This window comes from Eriocheir sinensis, chromosome 14 (genome assembly GCF_024679095.1).
Source record: "Eriocheir sinensis breed Jianghai 21 chromosome 14, ASM2467909v1, whole genome shotgun sequence".
NCBI lineage: Eukaryota > Metazoa > Arthropoda > Malacostraca > Decapoda > Varunidae > Eriocheir > Eriocheir sinensis.
The window spans coordinates 13537753-13547752 of record NC_066522.1 but is presented as its reverse complement, the minus strand read 5'-3'; the positions used below and the strand labels follow the sequence as shown (position 1 = coordinate 13547752).

Below are 10000 nucleotides of genomic sequence, written 5' to 3'. Positions count from 1 at the left end.
GGGAGGCAGGGGAGGGCAAGGGAGGTAGGGGATGGAAAGAGGCAGGGGATGGAAAGGAAGGCAGGGAATGGAAAGAGGAAGGGAATGGAAAGAGGAAGGGGATGAAAAGGGAGGCAGGGGATGGAAAGGGTACCAGTAGGGGGCAGGGGAGAGTCATGGAGGTAAAGAGGAACGCGTAGGGACAGGACAGGACGGAGGAAAGGTAGAGGCGTGGAGAGAGGCATATAGATAGAGGGAGGAAGAGGAAAGGGAGGGAAGAGGGTGAGGGACAAAGGAAATGAAAAACAGAGGCGAAGGAAATGAGACAGGATGAAAATAAGGAGAGAGAAAAGGTGTGCGGGGATTAGAGACAAAGTAAGTGAAGAGGAGATGAATAACAAAAAAAAGAAATGAAGAAAAAGTAGGGAGAAAAAATGGAAGATGAACAAATGAAATTAAGAATATAGAAAAAAAAGAGAAAGGAAGAAATAAAGGAATGAGAGAAAAATAGCAGGTAACGAACAAATGAAATAAGGAATAGAGAAAAAAAGAAAGGAAGAAATTCAGGAGGTGGAGAAAAAGGAAGATGGGGGACACAAGAAATGAAGAACACAAATGAAGAGAAAAGAGGAAGAAATAAAGAAGGGAAAAGGTAGGAATGAGGGTGAAAAATAAAATAGAGAATAGAAAGAAGGAAAGAAGGACGGAGTGAAGAAGGAGACAGAAACGGGTGAATTAGTGAGGAGGAGGAGCAAGAGAAGGAGGAGGAAGAGGAGGGGGGGAGGGAGGGGGGATGGAAATAGACCTAATGGAGGAAATGGTCAGACAGGTGTGGACGCAGGAAGTGATTAACAGGTGAGACGAGGTGAGAAGGAAGGAAGGAAGAAAGGAAGGGAAGGAAAAAGGGAAGGAATGAAGCAAAAAATAAAGAAAAACAAAGGGAGGGAGGGGGTAAGAAAATCAAAGAAAGAAAAATAAAAAGATTACAAAGGAAATAAAAAAAAAACTGAAGGAAAGAAAGGAAGGGGGGAAGAATGGAAGGGAAGGGAAACCACAGAAAGAAAGACATTAAGAAGAGAAGAAAGGGAGGGAGGAGGTAAGAAAAATAAAAGGAGTAAAAAAGGAAATCAAAGAAAACAAGATAAAAAACGAATGGAGGAATGAAGAAAATGGAAGAAGGGGAGGAAGTAAATAAATAGAAAAAATGAATTAATGAATAAAGTGTAGAGTGGAAAAGCAGGAACACACACACACACACACACACACACACACACACACACACACCTACTACACACACACTGACGGAAACAGGAAAAAAAACTAACTAACGGGGGAGAAAAAACGAGAAGGGAAGAATAAAGACAACCTTTAACGACCTTTATCTATTATGCCGCCCGACCTTTGCTGGGGAAACACACACACACACACACACACACACACACACACACACTAAAACGTCATCTGTTACTTGATAAAACGAGAGAGAGAGAGAGAGAGAGAGAGAGAGAGAGAGAGAGAGAGAGAGAGAGAGAGAGAGAGAGAGAGAGAGAGAGAGAGAGAGAGAGAGAGAGAGAGAGAGAGAGAGAGAGAGAGTTGAAACTGCATCTCCATAATTGATTCTCCAAGGAGCAAAAGGGAGCTGATTGGAGGAGGAGGAGGAGGAGAAAGAGGAGGAGGAGGAGGAGGAGGAAGATTAATACTACAATAATGATAATGAAAGAGGAAGAGAGGATGAGACGAAAGGAAGGACATGAGCGGAAAGAAAAGAAAGAAAGAAGTTGGGAAGAAGAGATTGAAACCGAGAGATTGAAAGAGATAAGAGAGAGATTAAAGAAGAGGAGAGCAAGGGTAATACAAAAGAACAACATGATAAGAGAGGAGGAAAATGAGGAAGAGGAGGAAGAGGAAGAGGAGGAGGAGGAGGAGAGTAAACACAAAGAGAATGATAATTACGGAATATGAGAGAGAGAGAGAGAGAGAGAGAGAGAGAGAGAGAGAGAGAGAGAGAGAGAGAGAGAGAGAGAGAGAGAGAGAGAGAGAGAGAGAGAGAGAGAGATAGAGAAAATGAAATACAGGAGTCAGGAGGGAGAGGAGGAGGAGGGGGAGGAAGCATGGATGAGCGGGTAATAGAAAGTCTGGGGCTCATAACGAGGCTGCCTGCTCCAGTGATCCAACATACCCTCCAGGGCACCGCTTTGACCTCCCGCAGCAGAGAGGGGGGGGAGGAGGAGGAGGCGTTGATGACGGAGGAAGGAAGTGATTATAAAGAAAAGGTATGCATAGATGACAAAAATAATAGGAGAAAGGTGAACAGTAAAAATAATAATAGCAATAATGACGACTACTACTACTACTACTACTACCACCACCACCACCACGACTACTACTACTACTACTACTACTACAATGGCGTTCACACATCTTAACGCTTCCTCTTTTCCACGTGTGTGTCTATGTGTGTGTGTGTGTGTGTGTGTGTGTGTGTGTGTGTGTGTGTGTGTGTGTGTGTGTGTGTGTGTGTGTCTCAATGAATGAATGAAAATAGGAAAAGGGGAGGAAAGGAGGAAGGGAAAGAATGAACAAGCGAATGAATGGAAGGAAGGAAGGAAAGAAGGGAGAAAAAAAGTAAGAGAACGAAATCAATAAAGGAAATGAAAGAATGAAGAAAAGTTTAAGGGAGGATGAAATAAAAAAGTAAATAAGGAAGGAACGAAATAATAATAATAAAAAAAACAGACCAGTCATTACATCAGTCAACCAATCAATTCACCTCTCTATAACATCGACCAATCAACCAATCAATCAATCAATACCAATCAATCACACTTACCTACCTACCTGCCAGGACGGTCACGGTCACTTAACTACCTCTCCCTTCCTCCACATGCAACCGTTCACCTGTCTTTTGTTGTTGTTGTTGTTGTTGTTGTTGTTGTTGCTGCCATTCCTCGGTCTTGTGTATCCAAAGTTCTCCTTTCGTTCTATCTCACTTTTATCACTTTCTCCTTCCCTTCCTACTTCTTCTCTCCCTATTGCTCACCTTTTTCCTCCATCTCTCCCTATTGCTCACCTTTTCCCTCCATCTCTCCCTATTGCTCACCTTTTTCCTCCATCTCTCTCTCTCTCTCTCTCTCTCTCTCTCTCTCTCTCTCTCTCCTTCTATACCCGTCTATACCTATTAACGAGACCAGACAATGGACTCGAGTGCCAAAGCTATCATATCACTGAACCAATCAATACCGATCAATAAGTCTACCCGTCTAATTATGTCTCATCAAACCCGCTTAAATCTATCTTTACTTCTTTATTTACTTATTTATTTCCGTCTATCTATTTCTATCTGTCGTAAACTTAACCAGACAGCAGCTTTAATATGGATGGGGGGAGGGGCGAAGGAAGGGATGGAGGGTGGGAGGGAGTGAGGAGAGAAGAGGTAAAAGGCCAGTCAGCGGGATCGAAAGCGGGAGTAGGAGAGAGAGAGGGAGAGGGAGAGGGAGGGGGAGGGGGAGAGGAAAAAAAAATTAGAAGGGCGTAGAGGGAGGGACGGATGGAAGAAGGGAGAGGGGAGGAAACCATGAGAAAGGTAAAGAATGGAGGAATGGGAGAGAAAGGGAAGGAGGAGACAGGAGAGCGAACGAAACGGAGGCAATGGAGGAAACAGAGAGGAGAGGAGGAGGAGGAGGAGAGGAGAGGAGAGAGGAAGAGAAAAAGAGAAGGAACGGTCGAGAGAGAGAGAGAGAGAGAGAGAGAGAGAGAGAGAGAGAGAGAGAGAGAGAGAGAGAGGAAAGGAGGAAGTGAAGATATAATGAAAAATAACGGGAGGAGGAGGAGGAGGAGGTCATCAAATAATTAAAGTCGAGAGAAAAAAAAAAGACGAGTTACGAAGATTCATATTTAATTTATACAAGAAAAAAAAATAATTAGGGCTAAAAGTATCCTGCCAAGAAATAAAATACAAAAATAAATAAGTAAAGACAATAGGAAAGGAAATAACAGAGATGCGAGGGATCAGATAAACTTAAGAGGGAAAAAGTTTGAGAGAAAAAGTTTGAGCTACGATGAAAAAAAAATATATATTGTAAAAGAAAGACGAGACACGAATTATTGGGGAAAAAATACCAGAGAAAAAATGCGAGGACAAAGGGGGTGAAGGAAGAGAGAGAGAGAGAGAGAGAGAGAGAGAGAGAGAGAGAGAGAGAGAGAGAGAGAGAGAGAGAGAGAGAGAGAGAGAGAGAGAGAGAGAGAGAGAGAGAGAGAAAGATAGATAATTAAAAAAAAAAATCAGATACAACAAATAAATGGGAATTGAAAAAAAAATGATAATTGAAAAAAAAAAAAAAGCAAAAAACAGAAGGAAAAAATACTGCTTTATGGAAAAAAAACAAAAAAAAAACGAAGGGACGCGAGAAAAAAAAGGGTGACAGAAAAAAATGAGAAGGAAAAAAAGGAGAAAAAAAGGAAAAACGGCTGCAGTATAAAAAAAAAATACAAAGGAAAAAATAATAGGATGTGAAAAAAATAAAGAAAAAAAATGACCTCCCTATGAAAAAGGAAAGTGCTGGAGGGGAAAAAAGAGGAGGAGGAGGAGGAGGGTAAATATGATGAACACGGAGATAAGGGGATTAAAGTGGTGAATGAAGATGAGGAAGAAGAAGAGGAGGAGGAGGAGGAGGAGGAGCAAGAAGAGGAGGAGGAGGAGGGGGAAAAGATAAGAGCATGAATATAATAAGGTGAAATGAAATGAGAGAGAAAAGACCAAAAAAAAAAGAGAAGTAGAGAAAAGAGGAAGAAAAAGAGGAAGAAAAAGAGGAAGGAGAAAAAAAATGTGAAAATTATGCATGAATGAGAGAGAGAGAGAGAGAGAGAGAGAGAGAGAGAGAGAGAGAGAGAGAGAAACGTGCGGAAGTGGAAGAAAAACAAGAGGGTTGGAGAGAAAACGCAATAACTGGAGGAAGAAAATGTGGACCAAATATTACATTCCATTTTTGGAGGAAATTCTCTCTCTCTCTCTCTCTCTCTCTACCTATTTCTGCCTTTTTCCACGATTTCTTTTCTCTTCTCTCTCTCTCTCTCTCTACGAAGGTGAACAATGTGCCCTTTCCGGTAATTAGCCTCAACACCTGCCTCACCTGTGCAGGAGGAGGAGGAGCGGAAGGAGGAGGAGGAGGAGGAGGAGGAGGAGGAGGAAACGGAAGTGTATCTCGTGTAACCCTTCTTAAAAGTAGGAGAGAGAGAGAGAGAGAGAGAGAGAGAGAGAGAGAGAGAGAGAGAGAGAGAGAGAGAGAGAGAGAGAGAGAGAGAGAGAGAGAGAGAGAGAGAGAGAGAGAGAGAGAGAGAGAGAGAGAGAGAAAGCAAGTGGCACAATTCCCATGTAAATGACTGAAATCTTTATGGAGCGAATGGCGACAAAAAGTTATGTTGAGGAGAATGGAAAGAAAAGGAAAGAAATGAAGAAAAGGAACAGAAAAGTAGGAAAAAGGAAATATGTAAAGATAAAGGATATTAAAAAGAGTAGGAACAGAAAATGAAAAAGGGAAGAGAAAGGGAGGAAAAAAAGCTGGGAATAAGAGAAAACCGATAAATGACTATAAGCATGAGAAGGAAAAAATATGACTACGAATAACAATAAATGAAGGAAAAAAGGAGAGCTAAGGAAAATAATGAAGAAAGGAGAAATAAAAGGAAAGGGGAAAGAAAAAGAAAAAGGAACATAGAAGGAAGAGAGGGAGAGAAAAAATGGGATATGGAAAAATGTTGGAAGATCAAAACCAAAACAAGTAAAAAAGAAACCAATAATATAAATAAATGAAAGAAAAAACGAATAATAGAAATAAATGAAAGAAAAAAACGAATAATAGAAATAAATGAAAGAAAAAAACGAATAATGGAAATAAAAGAAAAGAAAGAATAACAAATAAATGAAAGAAACAAGAACGAATAATAAATAAAATAAATGAAAAAAAAAAATGAAAGAAAAAAAGAATAACTGAAATAAAAGAAAAAACACGAACAATAGAAAGAAACGAAAGAGAACGGAATAAAATAACTGGTATACGACGCGAAGGAATGAAGTGAAAAAAAAATAAAATAAAAGTAAAACAAATAAATGGAAATGAAAATCTCAAAACACGACATAAAATAAACAAAACAAGCCAATAAAAAAAGCCAATCACACTAATGACAGAGTAACGGGAGGAACATGATTGAATTACGGTAGTCCTGATTGTTCTCTCTCTCTCTCTCTCTCTCTCTCTCTCTCTCTCTCTCTCTCTCTCTCTCTCTCTCTCTCTCAACTGCAGGTCACGCACGGAGGAAAGGAAGAGGAGGGGGGGGGAGGAGGAGGAGGAGGAGGAGGAGGAAGAGGAAGAGGAGGGGGGGGAGGAGGAGGAGGAGGAGGAGGAGGAGGAGGGGAAGCAGGGTAAGTAGGATATGGGGGTTATTGCAGGAGGAGGAGAAGGAGGAGGAAAGGAAGCAGGGTAAGTAGGATATGGGGGTTATTGCAGAAGGTGGAGGAAGAAGAAGAGGAGGAGGAGGAGGAGGAGGAGGAGGAGATGCGTCATGAAGGGCTTCTGTTCTCGGCGTCATGTCTCACCACCACCACCACCACCACCACTCCAGACAATGACAACAACACCACCACCACTCCTACCACAATAATTACCATCACCACCTCCACTACCACCAGCACCATAATCATCTCAAGGTCCATGAAGTAATGATCCATCTTTTTTTTCATTTTTAATACTTACTAATTACTTCAACTTGCATTATTATATCCTTGACTGTATTGTAAAGCGTAACGGTACTGAGAAACACGTAAAGTGAATTGGAGAGAGAGAGAGAGAGAGAGAGAGAGAGAGAGAGAGAGAGAGAGAGAGAGAGAGAGAGAGAGAGAGAGAGAGAGAGAGAGAGAGAGAGAGAGAGAGAGAGAGAGTGTGTGTGTGTATGACGGACAGACATATATAAGTAAGCTTTTGTAACCCTAACCCCACCTTATCTCACTATCCATGAATCTATCCAACCCCTTCTTGAATGCATCTATGTATATTCTATGGTACTGGCGCTCAAAATATGACTGCCACGCCTGTTCAACTCAGCCACGGGTCTACTGGTTAACCAACTCTTGCCTTTGTCTCTGTTAAATCTGAATTTGTTTAACTTTAACCCATTGCTGGGAAGGAAGCGAACGTCAAGGATTAGGGAACAGACAAAGGTTGAAGATTTAATAGCTATGATCAAGACAAAGAAATGGACTTGGACTCAGGCGATGACAGGTGGATAACTTTACAGAATGGCAAGCTAGAGTGTAAAATTCAGGGCAGACAGAGAACCAAGTGATGAAGTTAGAGCGTTTGCCGGAGCAGGATGAAGTACACTGACATTAGACAGAGGTGGAGTGCGTTGGGAAAGGCCTTTGAGCTGCAGAGGACTATATAGTAATGGCTGGAGATGATGATGATGATGATGATCCTAGCAAATCCTCATCATCACTTCAACAAGCAGAAACACATCACCAACATCACCACCACCACCATCACCACCACTAACAGTCACCACTTAAACATTCAACACCACCACCAACACCACGACTTATCACCACCTTAAACACCACTACAATCACCCTCATCACCACCACCTCCAATAAGAAAGACTATTTAAACAAGAACAGTAATACCAACACCACCTGCATACACCATCTACACCACCATTACCACCACCCTTTAAACCTCCCTGACCACCACCACCACCACCACCACCACCACCAAGAAGCCACAGGATAACCTTGAAGACTGACTGACACACATGGCTGCCTCAACACCACCACCACCACCACCGCCACCGAACCACTGCAACTCATCCCTTCCCCCTATTTTTTTAGTCTCCCATATCAGTCTTGGTTCTCTTTTTCCTACTCCTCCCTGTACAATTTTTTTTTTTTTAATTCAGTATTCTCGTCTATTATATCTTGTTTCCTTTACATATGAATTTTGTCTTTTTCCGTTTCTAAATCATGCTTTCTTTTCCTTAACTTAGCTTTTCTTCACTAATCTTTCCATTCTCTTTTTGTTCTATTTTTTCTCCTTTCTAACACGTTTTCCAATATCTTTTTTCGTCTTTTTCCATTTCCGATTTCTTTCCCTCATCCACTAACATCATTCTTTGTCTTTCTATCTTTCTCCTTTTCTTCCTTCCATCCTATCTTCATTTTTTTTTCTTTCTTCTTTCATTCGTTCATTCTTCTTTTTTACTTCTTCCTTCTCTTCCTCGCCTTACTCATCCCTTTTTTCTTATTTCCTTCCTTCTTTCTTTCCCCGGTTTTCTCCTCTCTTCCTTCTCTTCTTCTTCCTCCCATTTGCATCGTAACAACTCGAAAACCTTCATAGACAAACATTAACAAACACCTCACTTTCCTCTCCTCCTCTTCCTCCTCCTCCTCCTCCTCCTCTCCTCCTTCCTTCCGCCGTCACCTGATTCGCTAACCTCTTCACCTCGTCCTCCTCCTCTTCCTCCCTCACCACCTCATTTTCCCACTAATCCCCTGTGTCTGTCTGTCTGTCTGTTAGTCTGTCTGTCTGTGTCTCAAATCCGTCCATCCATTACGTTGACTTCCTTTCTTCATTTTGCTTCTTCCTCAACCAAGATTATTTTTTCTCTCTTCTTTACACGAATTATTTGCTCCTTCGTCCATTCCCGTATTGACTTACACACACACACACACACACACACACACACACACACACACACACACACACACACAGTTCATTTCCTTGTTTTTTGTTTCTTTCCTTAATCCATTTTGTTTCCATTCATTTACTTAACTCTGTACACGAAGACATTCAGACAGACAGATAACACAAACGCAAGCAGACAGACAGACAGACAGACACAGGCAAACAGAATTAAGGGCAAGTCAACAGGCAAGATATTGGTAGCCAGACCTATAGACAGACACACAAACAGACTGACAGACGATGAATGACAGAAAGACAGACATACAAAGAAGAAAGAAACATAATTAAGGAGTTTATTTCCTGCTCTCTCTCTCTCTCTCTCTCTCTCTCTCTCTCTCTCAGTAGAAGGTCACGGTAATGAAGAGGAGGAGGAGGAGGAGAGAGAGAGAGAGAGAGAGAGAGAGAGAGAGAGAGAGAGAGTGACAATCAAACAACGAAATAAAGGAGAGAAAAAGAGAAGCAAAAAAAGGAGGAAAAGGAGAGGAAAGAGGAAGAGAGAAGAGGAAATGACGTTACTGAGAAAAGCTGACGCGACACTACTAAGAGGAAAAAAGAAACATTATTATTATTATTATTATTATCATCATCATCATCATCATCATCAACCGCACCTTGTAATTTTTTTTTTTTTTTTTTGCGGGCAGGAGAAACCGTAGCCAAGTGAAAATTTAATGGGAAAACGGGGTCACGAAAGTTGAGCCGTGATAAAAAGAGGAAAAGCAAGAAAAAGAAACAGGAACAGAAGTGAGGCGTGACGGAAGCGACGCGGAGGAAAACAACAAAAAGAGGAGGAGGAAAAAGAAGAAAAAGAAGGAAAATAATAATAAGAAGAAAGATGTCTAATGAAAGAAAGAACGAAAGATTGATAGAAAGAAAGATAAAAGAAGAATGGTTAACGAAAAATAGAAGTGGAAGGAAAACAAGAAGAAGAAGAAGAAGAAGAAGAATGAGAATAACAATAAGAAGAAAGATGTATAATTGAAAGAACGAAAGATAAAGAAGGACAAAAGAAGAATGGTTAGTATGGAAAAACAGAAATGGAAGGAAAACAAGAAGAAAAAGAAGAAGAAGAGGCAGAAATACGGCTAATGAAACAGACAGATTGAGACATATATAACAAAGAAAGTAAAAGAGCACAGATTGATAATAAACAGGAACAGAGAGGTTAGAGAAAAAGCGAAGAAAAAGCAGGAAGATGAATAATGAAAGAACTGATAAGATAATTAGAAAGATAGACAGGTAAGAGAGAAAGAGCAGAAGAAAATTATGAATGAATAGACAAAAAAGAC

The 10000-nt window shown here is 40.9% G+C and overlaps 1 protein-coding gene across 1 annotated transcript in view; it reads right to left on the bottom strand.

The window, feature by feature from the left end:
- Positions 1-10000, bottom strand: part of LOC126998506 (uncharacterized) — a 67579-nt gene that overhangs the window by 27931 nt on the left and 29648 nt on the right. The gene's annotated exons all lie outside the window — the stretch shown is intronic.